Genomic DNA, 12,240 nt, shown 5'->3' with positions numbered 1-12,240 from the left:
AAAATATACAAACACATTACTTAATTTTCAACTTGGTTGCTCCAATAATATCTAATAAAAAAATAATGTAAGTGTACTAAAGAAATAGTATTAAAGCTACAATTTAAGGCCAAAATAAACTGTAAACCTGTAAGACATCAGCATTGAAATATAAACTATGTAGTTAAATTAATAGAAAAATAGTATACACATCAAAGCACAAATTGTAGTCTTATTGGGCCCCTACATGACTCGTATAGATCAGGACAGTCAGCTGCATCCACCAGAGGATATTTGAAAATGGTATTGAATGAGGCCCACATATAGCTAGGCTCAAATCAGCAGGACATGCAGCAGCAGCAGCAGCAGAAGTAGATAGTGTTTTTAGGCCCCTAGATGACTCGGATATATCAGGAGTCTGGACAGGCGACAGCATCGAACAGAGGATATTTGAAAATGGTATTGAATGAGGACCACTTATAGCTAGGCACAAAATCAGCAGGACAGGCGGCAGGAGCAGCTAAATGTGCATCCGGAACATGTTACCATGAATGGCCCCACCAACAAACGGGGGCAGCACCAACACTAAAATAATACACCTTACATTGTATCATTTTCTAGCTAAGCAGCATGAATGTGAATTCATGAATGGACCACCCATCAGACCATGAACACAACCCAAAACTAAATAAAAACAAGTTATATTTTTAATTTAATAGTCTAAAACTGTAATGTCGTAACATATACAGGTCCTTCTAAAAAAAAATTAGCATATTGTGATAAAGTTCATTATTTTCTGTAATGTACTGATAAACATTAGACTTTCATATATTTTAGATTCATTACACACAACTGAAGTAGTTTAAGCCTTTTATTGTTTTAATATTGATGATTTTGGCATACAGCTCGTGAAAACCCCAAATTCCGATCTAAAAAAATTAGCATATTTCATCCGACCAATAAAAGAAAAGTGTTTTTAATACAAAAAAAGGTCAACCTTCAAATAATTATGTTCAGTTCTGCACTCAATACTTGGTCGGGAATCCTTTTGCAGAAATGACTGCTTCAATGCGGCGTGGCATGGAGGCCATCAGCCTGTGGCACTGCTGAGGTGTTATGGAGGCCCAGGATGCTTCGATAGCGGCCTTAAGCTCATCCAGAGTGTTGGGTCTTGCGTCTCTCAACTTTCTCTTCCCAATATCCCACAGATTCTCTATTGGGTTCAGGTCAGGAGAGTTGGCAGGCCAATTGAGCCCAGTAATACCATGGTCAGTAAACCATTTACCAGTGGTTTTGGCACTGTGAGCCGGTGCCAGGTCGTGCTGAAAAATGACATCTTCATCTCCATAAAGCTTTTCAGCAGATGGAAGCATGAAGTGCTCCAAAATCTCCTGATAGCTAGCTGCATTGACCCTGCCCTTGATAAAACACAGTGGACCAACACCAGCAGCTGACATGGCACCCCAGACCATCACTGACTGTGGGGACTTGACACTGGACTTCAGGCATTTTGGCATTTCCCTCTCCCCAGTCTTCCTCCAGACTCTAGCACCTTGATTTCCGAATGACATGCAAAATTTGCTTTCATCCGAAAAAAGTACTTTGGACCACTGAGCAACAGTCCAGTGCTGCTTCTCTGTAGCCCAGGTCAGGCGCTTCTGCCGCTGTTTCTGGGGAATGCGGCACCTGTAGCCCATTTCCTGCACACGCCTGTACACGGTGGCTCTGGATGTTTCTACTCCAGACTCGGTCCACTGCTTCCGCAGGTCCCCCAAGGTCTGGAATCGGTCCTTCTCCACAATCTTCCTCAGGGTCCGGTCACCTTCTCGTTGTGCAGCGTTTTCTGCCACACTTTTTTCTTCCCACAGACTTCCCACTGAGGTGCCTTGATACAGCACTCTGGGAACAGCCTATTCGTTCAGAAATTTCTTTCTGTGTCTTACCCTCTTGCTTGAGGGTGTCAATGATGGCCTTCTGGACAGCAGTCAGGTCGGCAGTCTTACCCATGATTGCGGTTTTGAGTAATGAACCAGGCTGGGAGTTTTTAAAGGCCTCAGGAATCTTTTGCAGGTTTTTAGAGTTAATTAGTTGATTCAGATGATTAGGTTAATAGCTCCTTTAGAGAACCTATTCATGATATGTAAATTTTTTTAGATGGGAATTTTGGGTTTTCATGAGCTGTATGCCAAAATCATCAATATTAAAACAATAAAAGGCTTGAACTACTTCAGTTGTGTGTAATGAATCTAAAATATATGAAAGTCTAATGTTTATCAGTACATTACAGAAAATAATGAACTTTATCACAATAAGCTAATTTTTTTAGAAGGACCTGTATAATAAACTAAATATTTACATTGAAAAAATGTTTTTACTAAAGCAATTTGACATTTTGAACACTCTATTTTCAATTAAGCAATCAGGTATACTTTTATGCCAGCAACATTCATCTATAATTTTTGATATAAGGTGCATCAATTATGTAGCGGACCACTGCGTTAACGCAGCATGACTCAACGTGTTCTGATTCCTCTGAGCCAGAGGGATAAAGGACTGCAAGGGTTTAGTAGTGTCTCTGTTGTCCTCCGTTTGTCTGTGAGGAGGGATATGTAACTCAGGTCGCCAGACCCATACACTATTGTCGCTGCTCACATCCAGCGCTAACGACATGTGCACGTCCACACCGTCCTGAGATCAAACAGAGCCCAGAAGTCAGTGAAGACGTTGCTTGGCCTTGGCCAGTTGTGTTAGTGTCTGTCATTAAGAAACATTAAAAAAACAACGGAGAATTGGAGGGAGAGCAAAGGAGAGGGATGAACAAGGGAGCCTTCAGTGCCCTGAACCGACAGCGGGGGCCAAGAAGTCACTGCCGATCCAGGACTCATTCATTTTAATGAATGTGAGTCTGTCCACAGTCAGTGGACAGACGGGGGTCCTCTTGTCAGTGACCACCCCACCTGCCGCGCTGAAAGTCCGCTCAGACAGTACGCTGGAGGGGGAGGGGGCAAGAAAGTAACTCCAGCGCATACTGAGCCAGCTCACGGCAGGTGTCCAGCCTGGCAACCCAGTACTCCATGGGGTCGTCGGTGCTCATGCTGTCGGAAGCACCAACGGACCCCATGTAGTCTGCCACCATGCGGGTCAGCTGCTGGTGGTGACTGATGCTGCTGCTAGTACTGGGTCACGCAGACTGGTAGAACAGCCTCACCTCACCCATAAGGTCACCTGCTCGGCTGGTGCTGCTGGTTCCAGCCACCTGCTGGGTGAGATGGATGGGGGGAGAACTGGAATGTGAGGCCTAGAGTTTGCCTCCTCCAGCCGGTGGACCAGACGGGCCCGCAATTTTTCAATACAGGCCTGCCTCCGCCTGGCTGGTAGAAACTGCTCCAGTTTCCCCTTGCAGCGAGGGTCTAAAAGGGTGGCCAACCAAAACTCATCCCCCCTTTATTTTTCTGATCCGGAGTTCCCTCCTGAGGCATCGCAGCATATGGGCAGCCATGGAAGAGCTGCCCAGGACCATGACCTCTTGGTCCTCCTGCTGCCGATGCTGCTGCTCCCGGTCGGAGGTGCCCCACCCCCGGACTAACGGTGTCCCCAGCACCGGCTCTCCCTCCTGACCAAGCCCAGACTCCTGGATGTCCACTAATTCATCCTCGTCCTCGTCCTCCTCATCCTGGGCCTGGTCATGGTGGGGCATGGTTGACTCTTCATGCTCTACCAAGGCACTCTCCCCAGCCTCGAGCAGGCAATCTAGTGTCCTGTCCAGCAGGAACACTAAGGGGAGCACGTCGTTGAGGCCAACATGCTCCCTGCTGACCATCTTTGTCGCCTGCTCGAATGGGGCTAACACGTGGCAGACTTGCTGAATCTGCCCCCACTCCGCATTAGTGACGTAGGGGAGTGGGTGTGATGGCCCTGGAGTGCCTAGCTCCAGCAGGTATTCCCTCACCGCCCGTCGCTGCTCCCACAACCTCTCCAGCATGTTGAGGGTGGAGTTCCACCGCGTCACACTGTCCATAATCAGCCTGTGGGTGGGCAGGCTGTTGTCCCGCTGCACTTTGGACAGGGATGCGGCAGCGGTTGGAGATCGGCGGAAGTGGCTGGCAATCCTACGTACCCTTTGCACTCAACCCTGGGTAAGTGCGGAGGAATTTCTGAACCACAAGGTTGATGACATGTGCCATGCAGGGCACGTGTGTCAGACTGCCAGCCTGAAGGGCGGCGAGTAGGTTACTGCCGTTGTCACAGACAACCATACCTGCCTGGAGACTTCGGGGTGTCAGCCACTTCTGGACCTGAGCCTGTAGTGCGGACAGAACATCAGGTCCAGTGTGTCTCCATTCCCCCAAGCTCACAAGCTGGAGCACGGCATGGCAGCGGACTTGCCCCACACTTGCGTAGCTACGGGGACACTTGCTTGGGGGCTCAGCAGCCGTGGAGACAGTGGCTTGCGGGAGAGGAGCATTTCTCCCATGGACACCCCGGGGCAGCATCCCTGCACACTGCCGGTGGCGCTGCTGCTACTACCACTCTTACTCTGTTCCCACTCCTGCCAGTGGTTCAGTCGCATGTGCTGGTTCAGGGCTGCGGTACCCAGCCGAGCAACTGACCTCTCTCTCTCCTCACCCTGGCATGGCAGAGGTTACAAATGGCAACAGTAACATCATCTGTTGCCAGGGTGAAGAAAGCCCAAACAGGCGACTTCCACACCAACCTACTGTCCGATGGGGTGGTGCTGGCTTGCGCCTGTTGGGGCTCGGTGTGCACAGGTGGAGCATGCTGCTGCTGCCTGCTACTCAACAGTAGAGCCCCTGCCAATGGGCTCCCTGGAGACCTGGCGCACAGTTTGCCTCGGGTGCCTACCTTCAGTGCTGCTGTCACCACCAAAGTAGGTGGCACCAACTCGGCGTCACCCTCCTCCTCATCTGCAATGTCAGACCCAGTGCCAAACTGGTGGACTGAGGGGAACAGCTAACATAGAGCCCCTGACTGGGATCCGCTGTCCCCTCGCTGACACCTGGGTCTGACTAGGTGCAGGTTTGGTGTTTTTCAAACCACCCGCACCTGTTGGAAGGGATTTCAAAGGGGTATGTATAGTTACCCCCTCCTCCTCCTCGTTATCCCCATCCCTTCCAAAAAGTCCTGCCCATCTTGAGGGCTGAACTGTAATTCAGCCACCTGCATAGCCTCCCCCAGAATGTCCAGCTCAGTGTCCTCGTCTTCAAAAATGAGCGGGGACAATTCTGTGGGAGTGGGAGTTGCTTCTACAGGAGGCATAGATCTGCTGCTGCTGCTGTGAACTGGGGCTGAGGACTCCGTGGCACTGGAGTCGGCCACCAGAGCCATCACTGTCTCAGCGTCCTGAGAATGTATGGCCCTTGGACGGCTGCTAAAACTAAGTCACGGATCAGGCGGACACCCCTGCCACCTGCCCCTGCCTGTCCATGACTGGAGGAGCGGCCCCGTGCTGGCAGCGGTCCAGCATCGGAACGGACTCCTCTATTGGCCCCACCGTGGCTGCCTGCACGGCCCCGTGCACTCATATTTTTTAAGTTTTATTTAATAAACTAATTTAAAAGGTGTTTGGGGTCAAACTTTATTGGGGTAGGGATGTGTGTCAATTTTTTATTTAACTTCATGTAAAAAAAAAATATTAAAGTAATAAACCTAAAATAAAACCCCTAACTTAAAAACCAAAGTAATTCAAAGAAAATATAAAACTGTCTTAGTTTATTGTCATAAAAAAAAAAAACACAAACACGCAGACAATAAGACACAAACACAGAACAAACTAAACCTTTTTTTGTTTTATAAAACTAACAAAGAAAACGCAGACAATCAAACGGAAATACAAGACAAATGTAACTAAGCTGAACAAAAAACTAAACTTTTTTTTGTTCTAACTATAAAGCACAAAAAACGCGGACAATCAGACGCAAAGACAAAACATATGTAACAAAGCTAAACACCCAAAACTTTTTTTTTTTTTTTAAATAAACTAACAAAGAAACACAGACGGTCAAACAAAAAAAACTATTAAAACAAAACTTTTTAACAAGGACGGACAGACATAAAATTACCCTAAATCCTAACTGACCTAAACTAAAATCTGTCCTAAATAGCCCTAAACACTAACCTAAACTATTAATCTATATCAATATGTATTTTCAAGTCCCTAACTCCCTAACCCTATATGCCCTACACAGATCCCTGCACTAAAACCTATCAGCTAACTGTATCTTGTATCTTTTACCTAACTAATCTAACCTATCTAATAATTCGGACACTAAAAGCTATTCCCTAACCAATCACTAGTACTACCTAACACGAAATAGCTAAATAAAAGTAACAATTAGAATTTCTTGATCAATAGAAACCAACAGCTCACAAGCAAAAGCTCCTATCTCTCCAAAAACTAAACCCACAAAGTGGATACCGGGGAGTGCCTCGATTTTATATAGTGAGAGGTAGACTACTTTCTGATTGGTTGCTAGGGATGTTGCTAAGCTGTGACAATGCTAACCCCTCCCTAGTCTTGCTTATAGCCAATGAGAAGGCAATCTCCTCACATGGAATGCTAGAAAAAAATATGAATATTCGGTTTACGAATAATGTGCAATATTATACTATCCGCCTAAGCTGACGCAATAGACTAACAACCTTACATTATACGAATAGAATTATGCGAATTATTAATGATCGATTTTTCGCATTATAAGAACCGTTGTAAAATAGGCTACATGCAATAGTATTTGAAGGGTCACTCAGTAAGTAAACGATAGGATGTCTGGTAATATTTGAGGGCAGAACATTCTCTCAATATACGCTATATGTGAAATACTTACAGTGGTTTAGGCGGGAAAACCATAACACGAATAGTTTTTTTTGCGAATGTAATGGCAGCGAATTTTCGCGTACAATACTACACATTTAAAGTGCTAAAATTAAATGGGTACGGATACTGAATGGTTTTTGACATGTCAAGTGTATTCTAGGCACGGTTGCTTGTCATGGAACATAACTTGGCCTTTGCAAAAAATCGTCTTTACAATATGCGAGTGGATCGGATCGCACACAAGCTTTAGGCAAGAGCATAGTTATGCTTGACTGATGAAAGAATGAATAGGAATATTTAGAATATAGTGCTATATTAGAAATATACGGATTAAGAATGGGTCTGGGATTGTCAGTTTGCCAATTGCCATTGGGCTATTATATTATCGATGATTAGAATTTACGAATATGTAGAATATAGTGCTATATTAGGCAATTACGAATATGGCACTACCTTCAAATTCGAATATCCAACAGCAGTTGTCAGGTGCGATGCGATTAATAGGCTTAGTTAATAGTAATTATTCGTGTGAACAACAGTGATGGGAAAAATAGAAATAGGGAGGTTTTTATTAAGTTACATTTTCTGAAACACAAAACTTATTTGAGTTCTTTTAAAATGCATTGGGCCTAATTAACTTTCTATGATTTGATTTAGCTTCAGAGGAAACGAATATTAGTTTAACGAATACAGAGTCAAATATTCTAAATCTTCAAAGCTACGATATTCGCAAAAAATTCGGAATCCGAATATTCGCGCTCAACACTACTTGGCTGACTTGCAAGGGGGTGAGGTGACAGACTGCTGGACATCGGCTGCAGGTGCTAACTGTGATCTTTCAGCAGGAGACTGGGTTGCTGACGGTGCCTCCAGTTCCTTCACATTGGGTGGGAGACAATCTACTATCGCCTGTACTTGTTCAGGCCTCACCATTCGTAGAGCCGCATTAGGCCCGACCAAATACCGCTGCAGGTTCTGTCGCCTACTCGCACCTGAGGAAGGGGTTTCACTTGTGCGTGTAGCTGGCACAGATAGACCATGTCCTCTCCCTGCAATAGGAGCTCCACCAGCAGCACCACGACCTGGGTCACATCCCTTATTTGACTCTCTCCTCATATTTATAAAGTTTAGAATCTTATCCTAAATGGGAGTTTTTAATAGCAGAATAGAATGACAGTATATAAAGGTATCTCACACGTACAGATGCAGACTAGGCCGAAATTAAAGCTTTTTTTTTTTTGCCAAAAAGGGTGTTTGTTTAATAAGTTTTCTAAAAACCCAAACATTTTGGCTGTATTTCTAGCTTAAATTGCATACTGAATAATCCAGATGTTGGATAATGCCAAAAATTGGTGTTTTTTCAAAGCCAGAAAATTATTTTAATTTTTAAAACTTGTTTTTTAACAATCAGATGCAACAAGGGCTGCAATATTTAAGTATTTTTTTAAAGTTTTTTTTTTAACAGAATATGAAAGCTGTATATAACGCTTGAATTTCACACATGTAGATCTGTAAAATTCTGTTTTTTGCAAAAAAAGGGTTTGTTAAAACTCAGAAAATTATGGCTGTATTTCTAGCTTCAATTGCACACTGACTAATCCTGCAAATGCACCAGATGTTGTATATTGCCCAAATTTTTTTTTTTTTTTTTTTTTTTTTTCAGATCAGTGCAGTATTTTAAAGCTTGTCTTTGAATGTCACAAAAGCTTAGATGCAGTGCTGGTGCACTGAGCTTGCAAAAAATGGCCGCCGCTGACTCCCACCTAACTTTTATCTGTCTGTTATTTTTTTATCTGTCACTGGGCTCGAGGCAGTGTAAAAAGATTGTGCACTGTACATACATTTAGTTGTGTGGGTGCATCGCTGATTTAGATTCGAGTTCTGATCAGATTCTGTCCTATTCTCTCCCTGAAATCACCAGCAGCATCCTCTCCCTACACTGGTAACAGCAGAGTGACGGGCAGCGCTACGTGACTCCAGCTTATATAGAGGCTGGGTCACATGCTGCACTGGCCAATCACAGCCATGCCAGTAGTAGGGATGGCTGTGATGGCTTCTAAGGTTACAGTTAAACGTTTGTTTGGCTGCTAGGAGATTTCTCTGCGCTTTTTTGAAAGGCTGCAGAACACCGAACCCGAACTTTACTGAAATGTTCGGGGTCCAAAAATCCTAAAGTTTGGTACGAACCCGAACTTTACAGTTTGGGTTCGCTCAACCCTAGTAATGTTATTCCCTATGAAAGAGCAAGTTCTAGAAGACCACAAGGAAGGGACTTGTGAATGTTTTAAATTTAATACACAATAGTGCAGTGCAATACAAAAAGTGTCAGATAAAAGATAAAAAAATATACATACAATAACAATGCAGTAAAACAGAAACTAAAAGGGGTAAAATACAGAATATTGGCTTACTGAGATGCAGCAGTTATATTCCGGCTGTGGGGACAGCTGAAGATATGGGCAGTCACTCCAAACGATGTGGATCCCCAAAATGGCTGATAATTGCCTGTTCCCAAACACCCATTTTTATCCCGGGGCAGATGTGGCTCGCGGTAATGTGATTGGAGAGCGCTGAGGCTCTCTTCTGGTCCGGCAGTGGTGCGTTCCACCACTTGTGTGTCAAGGCCGCTGCTGGTGCGCAGGCTCAGTGTGTTGAAATTAGTCTAGATAGCGCAGATGTGGTCCGGGCATTACAGTTAGTGTCGGTACTCGGGTATTGTTTAGGAAGAACGGGGAGGGAAATAGTTGGCCGTGTATCTAGTGGGAAAACAATATAAAAAGAGAGATGTACTAAGTCGATATAGGGAAAAGGCTATAGTACCTAAGGGGCTGTATGTATAGAGTCTATAACTATGATCAAAAGGATATCAAACCATGAAAAAAAGCCCAATATTATTTATATAACCTGAAACAATGTGACACTGCGCGCTTACTCTGTATTATATCACTAGCTAGCTGATCACCAACTTCCTATCTATCACCCAGATATACAAGTAAGCACTGCTATCTATATATGTCTCAGTCCTACCTTGACATAGACGTCCGTGCTATAGTATGTATCGTGTGGTAGTTCTTGCTTCTCTGCTATATGTGATGTACACAGGGAAAAAGCAGGTCACAGGGAAGATGGCTCCAGCGTAGACTATGTGATTTTTAAAAAGTTTGGGAGAACGCCCCGGCCTTTCGCTTGTGACGTCACCGCAAGTGAACTACGGATGGCAGTGAGGGTCTAACTTCCTGCTATTTCACTGCAGCGATAGTTAATGTGTTGAAGCGCCAGTTGAAGAATTCTGCATATTTATATAACCTGAGGAGAAAATAGAGAGGTACGTTATTAAAAAGACATAATGATCTATATAAACATAAACAAAAAACATGATGTTATCCTTGGGAAGAGTCAGTATATGACATGATGATTACGTGAAGCACTGTATTTCATAGTCTCTATTGAGCCCCTTTGGTTCCAGACAGTCCAACTTGGGGATCCAGAAGGCTTCTCTTTTTTTTTTTTTGTTGTTGTTGTATGACCTGATCGTATCGCCTTCTGTGAGGTAAAATTTGCTCTATTACCTGGTATTTAAGTTGTGCTAGGTTGTGACCCGCAGCATCAAAGTGGGCCGGTACTGGGAGTAGGAGGTTTTTACGTAGATCGGATGATTTGTGTTATGTGGTCTCGGATCTTTTGTGTTTCTCCTACGTAAATTTTACCGCATGGGCATTTCAGTAAGTATACCATGAGCGATGATTCGCACGTGAAGAAGCCTTTTATAGAGCAACTTTTTCCTGACTGGGGGTGATGGAAATGGGTGCCCTTAAAAACATTAGTGCATTGTAGGCAATGAATGCATGGGGAGGTTCGTGTTTTTTGTACTGTAAGAATTCTTTGTTTGGGAATAGTCTGTGCAAATATCTGCTTTACATAGAAGGTCTCAAGTTCTTGGGTCATCGGGTACATGCTAGGATGGGATTTTTAAATTCTAGTACCTTAGGAAAAGTTGTTTGTAAAATGGACCAGTGATCTCCAATACTGTTTAAGTATTTTCTTTTAGCGGTGGGGTGGTAAGTATGGACGAACGGTATCCGGTTGATCAGTTTTTGGTTTCCTGGATGTTGTGGTGATCTCATCTGAGGAGGTGTTCTGGGTATCCTCTCTCCTTGAACCTATCTTTCATTTCCGTTAGACAGGTTTGCAATTGACAATGCGTTTAATCTGCATATATTGTGAAGTTGGGAGATATTTTTTGGGGTTTAGTGCATGGAAACTTGTGTAATGCAACAGATTATTGCGATCAGTTGGTTTTCGATAAAGGTCTGAAGGCGTACTAGATGAGGTTCTGGTAACTGTTGTGCCCAAGACGCTGATGGGAGTAGGAACAAAGTGGATAGTGAATTGCAGTTCCTGGTATATGCTGTTGAGTTAGGTGTGGAAGTCAATCAGGGAATCCTTGTGGCCCCTCCATATGCAAAAGACATCATCAATGTAACGTTTCCAGGTGAGGACATGTTTAGAAAAACAAGTGTCTGGGTAAATGTAGGATTCCTCGAATTCGGCCATGTAGCAATTTGCATACAGAGGGGCCACATTAGACCCCATCGCGGTCCCCTGGCATTGTAAGTAGAAGGTGTCTTCAAAAAGAAAAAAGTTGTTGGTAAGAACAAGTTCTAGGATGTCCATATAGAAGGATATGATGTCTGGGTTGCTTAAATTGGCTATGAGACACTTGGAGACGGCCTGTAGCTTCTTATGGGTGTTGACTCGATGTGTACAGGCTAGAAACGTCCCAAGTAACGTATCCAGGGGAAGTGGCGGGAGATTATGAATTATGTGTAAAAAATCTGTCTAGCACAAATGATTTGGTTTGTTTGATCAAAGGAGTAAGTGATTTTTCCAGAAGAATGGAGAGTGGTGATACAATGGAGTTGGTAGAAGCCACTATTGGTCGGCCAGGCGGGTTGTGTAGCTCTTTATGGATTTTGGGTAATGTGTATAGTACCGGAATCACTGGATGGTTGGAAAGAAATGTTGCAGTAGCATTGTCAATGACATTGTACAGCAATACCATATGCTCAATCTTATGTATTTTGTCTCTGATCAGAGGGGTGGGGTACGAGGTAAGTTTACAATAAATCGTCACATCTTGAAGTTGGCGGTATATTTCTGTCCTATATTGGGCTTTGTCAATTAGGACTAATGCTCCCCCTTTGTCGGCTGGTTTAATAAGATCTTTTCTTTTAAGTAGGGAGAGGAGGGCTTGTTTTTGGACATTGTCAAGGATATTTTGGTATTTGTATTTACCCATGTTAAGATCTTTCCTAAACTGGGCCATATCCCTTTGTATCAGGGAAATGAAAGTGTCTATAGCCGGTTTGTTCTTTGGTGGCATAAAGTGGCTCTTTTTTCTTGGTCCCAAGTCAGATTGAAACTTG

This window comes from Bufo gargarizans, chromosome 2, assembly GCF_014858855.1.
Source record: "Bufo gargarizans isolate SCDJY-AF-19 chromosome 2, ASM1485885v1, whole genome shotgun sequence".
In the NCBI taxonomy this organism is placed as follows: domain Eukaryota; kingdom Metazoa; phylum Chordata; class Amphibia; order Anura; family Bufonidae; genus Bufo; species Bufo gargarizans.
The sequence above is the reverse complement of the archived record's forward strand: the minus strand, read 5'-3'. Positions refer to the sequence as shown.